Below are 13107 nucleotides of genomic sequence, written 5' to 3' on the forward strand. Positions count from 1 at the left end.
ATCCGTTTTTCTGTGGTCGCCTTCTGTGGGCGGAGCCCCAACCGGAAGAGGAAGAATGCGTTCCCCGTGGCTTCGTGACGGCCACGCCCAGCCTTCTCCCTCCCTCTACCTGTGAAGTCTCAGCCTAGCCTAGTTAAGAATTGTCTGGCAAATGTTAGAGAGTACATGTGGTGTTTGTTTTTCCGTCAAGATACTTCACGTAGTTAGTGGCCTCCAGCTCCATCCAAGTTGCTGCAAAAGACATTACTTCATTCCTTTTGTGGCTGAGTAGTACTCCATGGTGTATATAAACCACATTTTCTTTAACCACTCCTGAATTGATGGGCACTTAGGTTAATTCCATATCGTTGCAATTGTACTGCAATAAACATTCGAGTGCATAATATTTGGGATCTAAACAATGGGCACACACAGGCACAGAGAGATGGAAAGGACATTGGAAACCAAGAAGGGGGGAGGTTGGGAGGGGGTAAGGGGTAAAATCTGACCTGTTGGGTGTAACAAACACTGTTGTGGTGATGGGCACACTAAAAGCCCTGACTTAAGCATTATAGAAGGTATCCATGTAACAAAAACCTTTGCACCCCCTTAATATTTTGAAATAAAAAAAGAAATATATTTTCAAGTTACCAAATTTAATATGCTAAAAATCTTTTTAAAAAATAATTTCATCAAGGAGATATCATATGCTGGACAGTTATTATTAATAAAAACAACTTAATATTTTTTTTTTTTTTGAGACAGAGTCTCACTCTGTTGCCCAGGCCAGAGTGAGTGCCGTGGCGTCAGCCTAGCTCACAGCAACCTCAAACTCCTGAGCTCAAGTGATCCTCCTGTCTCAGCCTCCCGAGTAGCTGGTACTACAGGCATGCGCCACCATGCCCGGCTAATTTTTTCTATATATATTTTTAGCTGTCCATATAATTTCTTTCTATTTTTAGTAGAGATGGGGTCTCGCTCTTGCTCAGGCTGGTCTCGAACTCCTGAGCTCAAACGATCCGCCCACCTTGGCCTCCCAGAGTGCTAGGATTACAGGCGTGAGCCACCGCGCCCGGCCAAGGCCGTGGTTCTTAAAACAGCCTGGTCCTGGCACAAGTACAGGGACACAGACCAGTGGAACACAACAGAAAATCCAAATATAGAATCATTCTCATATAGTCACCTAATTTTTCACAAAGCAGGAAAGAATATACTCTGGGGACAAGAATCCCTATTCAGTAAATGGTGCTGGGAGAATTGGTTAGCCACTTGTAGAAGACTGAAACAGGACCCACAGCTTTCACCTCTCACAAAAATCAAATCACGGTGGATAACAGACTTAAACCTTAGGCATGATACAATCAGAATTCTAGAAGAAAATGTAGGAAAGACTCTTACAGACATTGGCCTAGGTAAAGAATTTATGAAGAAGACCCCCAAAGCAATCACAGCAGCAACAAAAATTAATGAATGGGACATGATTAAATTAAAAAGCTTCTGCACAGCCAAAGAAACAGTCACGAGAATAAACAGACCACCTACAGAATGGGAAATAATATTTGCATACTATGCATCAGATAAAGGACTGATAACAAGAATCTATTTAGAACTCAGCAAAACCAGCAAGAAAAAATCAAACAACCCTATCAAAAAGTGGGCAAAGGACATGAATAGAAACTTCTCAATAGAAGATATAAGAATGGCTAACAAACATATGAAAAAATGCTCAACATCCCTAATCATCAGAGAAATGCAAATCAAAACCACAATGAGATATCACTTAACCCCAGTGAGAATGGCCTTTATCAAAAAAACCCAAAAGAACACATGTTGGCGTGGGTGTGGAGAGACAGGAATACTAATACACTGCTGGTGGGACTGCAAACTAGTGCAACCCCTGTGGAAAGCATTATGGAGGTATCTTAAACAGGTTCAAGTAGACCTGCCATTTGACCCAGCAATCCCATTATTGGGCATATACCCAAAGGAAAAAAGGTCATTCTGTAACAAAGACACATGTACCTGAATGTTTATAGCAGCACAATTCACAATAACAAAGATGTGGAAACAACCCAAATGCCCATCAATACATGATTGGATTAGTAAGCTGTGGTATATGTATACCATGGAATGTTACTCAGCTATAAGAAATAATGAAGATACGACATCTCTATGGTTCTCCTGGAGAGAGTTGGAACCCATTATATTAAGTGAAGTATCCCAAGAATGGAAAAACAAGCAACACATGTACTCACCAGAAAATTGGTTTCCCTGATCATCACCTAAATACACATCTGGGAATGACACCAATCGGATATCAGACTGAGGTGGGAGGTGGGGGAGGGGATGGGTGTATGCCTACACAATGAGTGCATTGCGCACCGTTTGGGGAATGGTAACACTTGAAGGTGCTGACTCGGGAAGGGGGGTTGGGGAAGGGAGGGATATATACCTACATGATGGGTGCAACGCGCACTATCTTGGGAACAGACACGCCTGGAGCTCTGACTTGGGGGGAAAGGCAGTACATGGGCAACGTATGTAACCTGCAATTCTGTATCCCCCATAACAATAAGATGGAAAAAAAAAAAAAAACCAAAGAATGGGAACAGGAAACAGTCGGAATGTGGCCCACAAAATTTAAAATATTATTCTCTGGCTCTTTATAGAAAAAGTTTGCCAGCCTTGAGTCATGTGAAGTCCAGAATAGACATAAAAGAAGAGAAATAAAGAGCAATTTATTACAATCTGATATGAATTTCAGCATATACATGTTTGGGCTTGATTGCTCCAGCACACATCATGAAATCCTCAGATGTTGCCTCTATGCATAGAATCACTCACTGGGAGTGGGACAGCCAGAAATTCAGACTGGTCGAGTGATCATTGTAATATTCTTCAATATGGTAGCCAGTAGCTGTATGTAGCCCCTGGACACTTGCAATGTAGCTGGTGAGACCGAGAAACTAAATTTTAATGCAGCTCAATGTTAAGTAATTTTTTTTTTCAGTTACGTTATCCATACATTTAAATGGCCACATGTGGCTAGTGGCCACCATATTGGACAGCACAGCTCTAGACAAAGGCTTGGAAGAGGGGGATGCATTTTTTATCTCTCTGCTGTGTCAGCTAGAGGGATCCTGATACCCACAGGTGAGACAGGAGGGTACCACGTCCCTTTCTTCACAACCCCTTGCCCCAAGCGTGAGAAAGGAAGGACAAGTAAACACTATTCTGAATTTAGGACTTGTCATTCCATGTCTGCATGACAGTTGGGTAGAACAAGCAGAGGCCAAAATCAAATAAGTTTGTTCCGTAAATGTCTGATGTTCAAACCACGTCCATTCTGCTGGGTTCCTTCTTTTCTGCTCCTCACTGTCAACCCCAGAGTCAGCACTGCAACTTTTGTGATCACTACAAGACAATAAAATATCTTTGGCGACCTTGGTATTCCACCCAATCAATGTTCAGAAATTTCTCTGTCCTGTCCAATATGATAAATAATCCCCAGTCTAATCTTCAATGTCAAAGCATCTCCCTTCCCCCAGCTCAGGCTTGGCAAGGGCGGGAGGGAAGGGCAGTGAGGTGAGGTAAGATCCTTCCACGTGCACTCAGCACCCGCCCCCTCCCCTTGTGAAACCCCTTGTCCCCCACGTCTGCTGAACACAGGGAGGGACAAGAGGTCAGGCTCAGGAAACGTCTCCCTACCTGGATGGAGTTTAGCAGCTGTTTAATCCCGACTTTTTCTTCCTTGCTGGGGGCTGCCATGGCTTTTTGGGGGACCCCATCACTGGGCCTGAGCCCCTGCAGCTCCCTGACATTTGGCCTCCATGCCCATCTCCTGAGAGAACGCCTCCCCTCTCCCTGCGACCCCCATTTTAAATTTGTTTGTGATTCCCACTCCTTCCCGCTGTCTCCCTCCAGCCTTAAGGAGACACAAACCAAGACCTCGAAGTGGCCTCTTTGAAGCCCTGTCCCCTTATTTGGAATGTCGGGCATTTCCACTTGCACACTCAGCTGAACATTCCAGCTTCTCTAAACAGGCCCCGACTCCAAACCCCTCAGGCTCTGCAGTGTTAGGAACCATAGTCCCAAGCGTGAGCAGCCAGGGTTCATGTGCTTGGGGCCTCTGGGTACCACGGAAATGGGACAGAAGTAAAGAAACCACATGAACAAAATAACTTTGAACCAAAAGCAGTGCATTTGAATGGCTCCTTCAGGGGAAGGATTCGTCCACACCATTTCCTGGATTTTTCATCATCCGCAGGGGACAGAGGTGGGCACACGGCATGGTGTTTGGGCAAAGGCCAGCTCCACCGTGCTGTTGCCTGCGTCAGCGTCCACAGCCAGTCCACCAGGTCAGCCTCGTGGCTGTGCCTCTCCAGCTGTCTACCTAGCAGCATGGCCAGCACGGTGTGACAGGCCAGGTGGGGTTTTAAGTATTCATCTGCCTTCCTCCTGATGCTCGCTGTGGATATGCGGGGACCGGCCTCAGAGCGTCCTCTAGGCATGACTGGGTGACGCCCCAGATGCCTTCAGGAAGACAGGACAGCAGAGACAGCCTGTGGGAGTTGACACAATCAGCCTCACCTGACTGAGCAACACGATGCAGCCCTAGAAGCCCCTTCACAGGTGAACAGGGTGTCTTTGGTGTCCAACCTGCCCAGTCTCTCCAACGTACGCACAGAGCCACACATGGGTGAGTGGTCACAGTTCACACCATGGTGTGTGATCACCTTATTTACCTGTTCTGCGTGGATGGAGAGGTAGCTCCCCGGGAGATGATGAGGGGTTGGTACCAACTGCTCTGGGGAGGCAGGCAAGTCTGAGACGACATAGATACTTTTACTATTTACGTATATAAAACACTTGTCCTAGTCCAACTGGGCTGCTTTAAGAAAAAACCATTAACTCGATGACAGAAAGAAAGAATAGAAAATGTATTGCTCACACTTCTTGGGGCTGGGCCATCCAAGATCAAGAATCCAGCAGATTTGGTGTCTGGTGAGGGCCTACCTCCTGGCTACACAAGAGTGCCTTCTCACTGTGTCCTCCCGGGGGGAGGGAAGAACCAGCTCCCTTAGGACCATTGTATGAGGGCACGAATCCCACTCATGAGGGCTCTGCCCTCATCACCCAATCACCTCTCAAAGGCCCCACGTCCTAATGCCATCACCTGGGGATTAGGATTTCCACATAAGAACTTGCGGGGGGGAATAAGCATGCGGACCATAGCACAAGCACTGCTTGGCACTTTTGTGCTACTTGATTTTTCACTCAATATTATGACCGTGACCTTATCCACGTGTCACTCTACATCCTAGATTTCATCTCCTCTATGTATGGCCATGGAGTGTAGCAGGTTGGCTGTTACTGGTCTCTGCTCCTCTGGGTCTGGCTCCTTCTTGCCCTACCTGCTGCTGCTTCAGCCTCAATCCTCCCCGTTTCCCTCCCTCCAGCTGCTGCCGGATCCTGTAAGGCAGGTGAGCAGTAACTGACGCAGGAGTGTTCAGACACCTTTGCCACCAACAGTCCTGCCAGGAGGCCCCTACCTGGGAGCCCTTGTCAGCCCTCCCCCCATCCCACAGCCTGCTGCACTCTCTGAGGACAGGCTGGTGGCTGTATTGTGGCAATGCCCAATCAGCATGGACGGCAGAGGGGACAGGGACAGAGGAGGGGGAAAAAGACATCCACAGGCTGAGTTTTCTACATAATATGGAACTGGAAGAGTCAGGGCTCAGGGGAGAGAGAGTAGCAGCCCCTTCGATGCAGGTTGGGGAGGAGAGAGAGGAAGGGGCTGGGGGCATGCTGGACAGGCTGTGAGGGTCCAGACAACTGAGGAGGAGGGCAGGGGAGAGAAGTGCTGCTTGCAGTCTCCTTGGCATCCCACTTTCAGGACAAGAGTAAGGCTTGGCATTTGTGGTTGCCTCATTTTTTCACTATAGGTTCACTGCATCTCCTCTTACCTTGTGCTTGCCCATGTCCTCCAGGGACCTGGCCTCTCGGCTCTCCCTTCAGCTTCACCTCTCTGTTCCCAACGCCCCATTCCCTAAGCAGTTCCCACTTGGGGTTTCTCAGAGTGAAGACCTGAATTTCTCATTCCTCTAGAGATCTTTCCTCCATGGGAGCCGTCTCACGAGTCTGGGTAACCTGTGGGCTGGCATCGCTTCAGTCAAGTCAATTCTCTTCAATTGGCTGTGGGTGAACAGGTGTATTTCACATGCACCAGAAAATGCACCTGCGATTCCCCTTCTCTGGGGACAAGGAGGGAAACAATTACCTGTAGAAATGTCCTGTGCTCTGATTTTTTTATGTTAAATGGAACCAACAAAGACACAATACTGTAGTTTCTAAATGATGCTCTCATGAGCATCTGAATAAAAAGTATCCTACCCTCCCACACAGCCCATGGGCCTGTTGTTGTGAATGATGTCTTTTCATCTGGGTGCGAATAAGGTTTTAGAGGAGAACACGGTGGATGTCTCCGCATAATGGCGAGGGAGAGGCCTTGGGTCCTTGAATGACCTATTACTACACAACCACCACCTTGCTGTTTATTCAGAGTAAAGGTGGAAGACATCTGATGGGCAGCATGATCTCCCCGTCTCCCCTGTGTCAGGGGGCCCCTACCCAGAAAGTTTAGAATGAATAGCATCCCCTGTCCAGTGTGACTCAGGAAAGTTGTGTCGCCGTGAAACCATATCAAACCAAAAGCTGTGAAAATGCACCTTCTCTTTCAATTGTCGGTAAATGGAGAACTTTTATTCTAAAACCTTTTTTTTGGATTTTCCAGGATTCTGGGTAGGCATAAGCATGTTAGTGACATGACGTTTTAGCAAAGGCCACCTCCACCCTGGCATTGCTCGTGTCAGCATCCACAGGCGCTTGGTCAGATCCTCGTCATTTCTGTGCATCCCCAGCTGTCTTCCCAGTGAAAAGCTCGGCACGGTCTTGGAGGCCAGGTTGGGTTTTAAGTATTCGTCGGCCTTTCTCCTGATGTTTGCAGTGGGCTTGCTCACCGTGACTTTAGAGAGTCCTTCATCCATCACTGGTCGACTCCACTTAGCCTCAGGAAAGCAGCACCGCCAACATAGCCTGGTAAAGATGATGAAATCCAGATAATGCAGTCAACCCAGGGGCCTCTTATTCACTCCCCAGTGCCACCCCCTGACACACACACACACTTAATGCCAGCAGCAGTCCTAAGAGATTGCTTTGGAGCATCAGCTGATTTGAATGCCAACGTTTTCATTCCTTTCATTCTGTCATACGCATGGGTCTGTGTCCAGAATCTGCTCTGTTTTACTGATGCAATTTTAATTTCTGTTTCAATTTCTACATCTATAGTGTAGGTTTTCATACCTTGTGGGCCAATCCCCCGTGAAGGTAATTCCCACACGTGTTCTCATACCTTATGTAATAGAATAATCAACTCATTTTGTTGCTTGAAAAAATCCTATGGAGGTTGATGACTGTGCTTGCACTGAATTTATAGATTAATTTGGGGTGAAGAATTGATATGGTAATTCATACTGCTGTGTAGAAATAATGGTATTTTAGAGTCAAACAGGAACCTGACAAAATATTTCCTGTATATTTGCCACCATTTTTAGAAATCACATTCACTTGTGTTTGGTTGCCGGTGTGAATTGGATACGATATTGCTTATTATATCATAATTTATTCTTAGAGGATCTTGCAGTATATTCTTTCATGTGTTTGACGTGTGTCTACCTTACTTCTATGTCAAACACCTAGGTGACTGACTTGGTTGACAAAAGAAGAGAAAGGCAATGTTTCCAAACTTCCTTTTGCAAATAGAGTATGTTTTACCAATAGTATGAAATGAAATACAGCCATGGAAAAGTTAAAGGGTTCTCCATGTACTGACTGGAAAGGATCTCCAAGAAATGGTCACTGAAGAAGGAAAGTTGTAAAACATCATGCCCCTTAGCATCCTATTTTGTTTCCTCACAGAGCCATGTATATGAATAAAAGCAAATGCAGAAAACAAGGTCTGGAAGAATTTACAGCGTACTGATGATGGAACTTCCTCTGGTGCAGGGATGTAAGGTGGAGGGGCAAGAAAGGCGCTGGTGAGACAGAAGAGGGACAGGGCTTGGGCCTCTCGCCTGACCTCAGGAGTCAACATCACAGGACTGCATTAGCTGCAGAGGGCTCAAGGAGTTTGCTAACTGCCAGAATTTAGCCCGTCCCTACCAGAAAAGGGCTCAACCATCTGTCTGTTGAGTAACGTTTTTCAACACCAATGACGCAAGACACGGACACAAGCTGATAAGGAACTTGGCTGCAAAGAAACCAGGCTTATCTGGATCAATTGCCTCAAGCCAGAACAGACCCCCCCCACCCACACACACAGTGACCTCACCTTGACAGTTTCCTCATCATGGTGTCATTGCAATGCTAAATGTCACTCAGGGTGGAGATTGAACATGCTGATGAGAGTGGTGACGCATGAAGAAGCATGTAATAGAATCGTGCAGGCACAAAGTAATCTCCACCTCTACATGCGTACACGTTACCCCTTTCCCACCCACGCCTCTTTAAACGCTCCGCTCCTCTCGGGGATCCAGCCTGAGGACTCTTTCCTTTGGGCTGTCTCCCTTGTGCTCGGGCATCAGCCCCAATAAAGCCCTGTCTGTGACTCCTGTTTGTCCCCTTGCTGATTTCCATCGCGTAGAGAGCCCAAGGGCCCTCCCAGTGACAGTGGGACTGTCAGAAACCCCGTACCGTCAGTGGTGTGTACGTCACTCTCGCGTTTATTTCCACAGCAAGCACGAGCAATTGTGTGCGGCCCATCCTGTCAGTGGTGTACCAGTGAAACAAGGTTCTTTGGAGGCACAGATCAGAGCCCCAGAGAGGCAACACTGTGGCAGGCTGATTCCCAGTCTCTTTGTCACCTGTCTCTTCCAAGGCAATGAGTACTGGCAGGGGAACCCAAGGAAGGGGCCTGGTCAGAGGGAAGTCACCAAAACCCAAACCAACAAAAACACAGGCGGATGGTGAAGCTGTCGGTGGAGTTCAAGGCAAGAGGGCAGACTGAGCCAGGAAGATTTTCAACTGTGTCTGTGACTTTAAGAGGTTCTCATTCAGGAGGCAGAAAAGAAGAGGTGATGACACCATTCTGCAGTCCCTGAGGCTCCCTTAGCCTCCCCCATTTTGCCAGCAATAAAGTAATGAGAGAAGGAAAACACCCCCAGCGATGCCATCCCCAGCCCACCCCAGCGGGGGGCTGCCCTCCCCAGGGGCTTGCGGTGCAGTAGTTCATGTACCCTCCTGACAGCTCCAGATGAGTGCTACTGTCACTCCCATTAATCCGGGACAGGAAACAGGCACGGGAAAGTTATGGAATTGGCCCAAGGTCACACAGCCAGTATGTGGCAGAAGCAGGATGTGAACCCATTGAGTCTGGCCTCAGGGCTGGCCCCTGGCTCCTTCAGGAGCCTCCTCTTGGCCCTGTGGAGGGCCATCGAAGGATTCTCGGTCCTCCTCGATTTGTTTTGCACCCTGAACACGGCATCAGTGTCTTTGTGGGGTTCTATGTGGGGTCGGAGGAAAGCTGGATGACTGTCACTCAAGAAAGGCAATGTGACACCTGGGTCCCTCATACAGCCTTCTCTGCCTCAGTTTCCTCAGTTGTTATGTGAGACTGAGTGGGGCAGCCAGTGTGGGGAAGCCACATCTCCTCAAAATGGTCATTTTATTTCCTCAGGAGGCCAGCACTGTAAAAAGTACAGAGCCCTGTCCTCACCTTTATCCCTCCGACAGCTGGTCATACTCCAGGTCCCACTTCTGGACTACAACCACGTGGGCCACCCTGAATGTGAGCAATTTAGTTGTGCTAATTCAGAGACTTGGACAGTAATATAGCTGGAGAAATATGACTGCTCACACCCAAAATGTCTGCAGTTGAACACCCCATGGATGAGATTTCTCTATTATAAAAGTAGTCATTGCAGAGTCATGGCCACGGCTGGATGCAGAGACAGAGGAAGAGCAGAGAATCCTACCTGGGGCTGCGTTCTCTTGTGGCTTTCACTGAGGGGATGGATCTTGAGGTCAAGGTTGCTGATCACTGCCCAGTGGACCTGTAGAAATGCAATGAACACTGTTAAAGTGTTTTGGTAACTCCTCCCACAGGACAAGATTCAATGAACAGATTTTGCAGGAGCCAGGGAGTAGCTCTGAGTCCAGGATAGCTGAGTGTGCAGGGAACAGATAGGGACATCGTACTCAAATACAGGTAACATCTACTTCCTCTCCAGGCACCTTCTACTCACCGTATTCAGCCCTGAACCAGGGGTAATCCAGGTGATGGTGGCTAGTGGTCAGATTTTGCCACTACCTCTGCTTGGAAGGTTGTGAGATACATTGTGAGTTACTGTAACTCCTCCCGGTAAACAACCAGTCTATTTTGACTTTTTTGTGAGCCTTCTGAAACACTGTTGCAAGGGGCTTGCCTTGCTTTGATTAACTCATAGCTCTCTCAGGGCAGAAAAGCAGCTACGTGGGCGGTGTTCCTTTAAAACACCAAAAGGACAGAAAAACTGCAACTGCCCTGGGCAAAGCATAAATAAAAGTTGGGCAAAACAATAGAAGCCCTGAAAACTACAGAGGAAAAGCTGGGGAGAGATAGCTGAGGAATAAGGGCTTTGAAAGTTCTCACATATGCTAAGTAATTTGGATTGGCCACATGCCTGCCTTGAGCAAGTAGGTATGCTCAGAAAAGTAGAAACAATACCCTAAGCTTCCTGCATTTTCAACTCTGGCTGATCTTTAGGGTCAGTGCAAGCAGAAAGTGTTGCTTAAGGCAGAGTCGAAAAAGGTCTGACTAAGCATTAGAGGAGTGCCCCAACACAGAGTAAAACTGTGAAAGTGTTTTTGTCTGTATTTTCCCCTTTTTCCTCCTTGTCTCCCTCCCTCCCTCTCTCCCTCCCTTCCTCTCATTCCTTCCTCTCTAGGCATTTAAGAAATCTCTGCCAACCCACTGGCTGATTATTAGGCTAAAAGAGAAGAGAGTTTGGAGACAATACATAGCAATGAATACAGTCTTTACAAAAAATAGATTGGAAAGTCACTATACAAACAAATACCATGCCCATCAACAAGCAACAAAAGTCATGGGGAAGGGGAGGAACCTGATTTCCAGAGTGGTCATATTATAATAATCAGTATTTCCCACTTTCAAAAAAAAATTAGAGAAGCAAAGAAACACAGAAGTATGGCCCATTGACAGGGCAGAAAGAAATAAACAGAAACTGTCCCTCAAGAAGACCGTATGCTGGAATTACTAGACAAAGTCTATAAATCAACCATATGAAATATCACAACATATTACAGAGATGTAAAAATTCATTTACAGAGATGCAAAAATCCTAAATACAAATAAGCAAACAAATCCCCCAATGCATTAGAAGAAATTTACATCATCACCAAATAGGGATCACTTCCAGAAGGTAAGAATGGCATAGTATTAGAAAAATGGCTCATATTTTTCTCCATATTAAGAGCTCACAAGGAAAACATTAAGATATTGAGGATGCTAAACATCATTTGCAAACCACAATCCACCATTTACCAAAAATCTACAATATAATACAGATAAACATTTCTTTACCAAAACCATCAAAGATATTTCGAAGTAACTGTGAATATCATCGACTAAAACAGGAACCATCTAAGGGCTATCAGCAGTTTTTGTTGTATTTCTAGATGCCGATTTTTTGGCATTGTAACATTTCTGAAATCAAGAAGGCAAGGATAAGGTATAAGTACCTTAAATTTCCATTATCAAGTTAATGATGTGCCTTAAAAATGGATTGAAGTCTTAAGAATCGAGGACCTTCTGTTGTGAAGGCCAATTAGTGCGGATTAGAGGCACATATTGGAGTTTCTTGATTCTAAGGTCCTCTTTTCAGGTTCTGAAATCATACTATTTTTATTATATGTGTCAAATTTGACATGGACCTGACAATAATGACATGTCTGTTTTGAAGTTTCAAAGGTAACCTGTAGAGTACTAAGCAAACAGTGGGGAGAACATGGAAGTGTTTAGAAAAGACAATGCCAAAAAGATTCTCATGCTGGATTATTTATTTTTCTTCTGGCCCTTCAAAGCCAGGCTGTGTGGTGTAATGGAAAACACCTCTGACTAAGGGACCAAAGTTCTACTGCAGCCTTGCCAGGAATTAATTCTGTGCCTGTTAATTCGTTGCAGGTCCTCGTGACTTCTGAACTGATCCTCTGCGGGGCCACGTTGGTCCTCCCACCTCTGCCTTATCCTTGGAAGTTTCAGCAGATTTCTGAGACACCTCCGCAATCCTCCAAAATGTATTCGTGACCTTGTGTAGTGGCAAAAGGACCCGTTCTCACCCGGAATTTTTATAGTCACTACTACCATTCTTCCGTTTACAAAGGGGAGAAACCATCCTGGCCTGGAAACCTCTACACCTGCCACCACGACTCTGTCCTCAATGCACCAGATTATATTCTTCAGAGCTCTGCTCTGCTACACACGACAGTGCAGGTTGCAGAACCACAAGCTTCGTCGATGACGCTTGTGTTTGTTCCATATAATACAATGTGGCACTTCTACAACAAATAAATTAATTAGAAGGACACAACTGCTTTACAAAATCCAGAAAACCAAAGGAACAAACATGCTTCACAAGGACAGAGATGAGGATAGCTCAAGAGTAGGTGTTGTAAATAAATGTTCTCTGTAAAGTAATGGCAGTAATGAGATGTAGCAGAAAATCACGGAGTTTTGGGGTCTAGTTCCGAACTCCACAATTATCAGGAAAAGTCCCTGAAATGCTCAGCTAAGGTGAGCTGACAAGAGTCAACCCACATACTCATGGCCTGGGGACTCAGTGACACGTCGAACAGAAGGATGTGTGTGCAGTGGGCAGGTATCAGAGAAAAGAAGTCAGTCGGTGACTACTGCCATTTTTCATGACTGCATATCAACCCACATTACAGATGTAACTTAGTGACAGAAAATGTCCCACTATTTCCCTCATATATTACAGAATATTTGCTTTTCCTAGTAGTATGGCTGTCTTAACTCATGCTGTAACAAATACCTTCCACATCAAAGTTTTATTT

Source organism: Eulemur rufifrons, chromosome 30, assembly GCF_041146395.1.
Source record: "Eulemur rufifrons isolate Redbay chromosome 30, OSU_ERuf_1, whole genome shotgun sequence".
NCBI classification, from domain to species: Eukaryota; Metazoa; Chordata; class Mammalia; order Primates; family Lemuridae; genus Eulemur; species Eulemur rufifrons.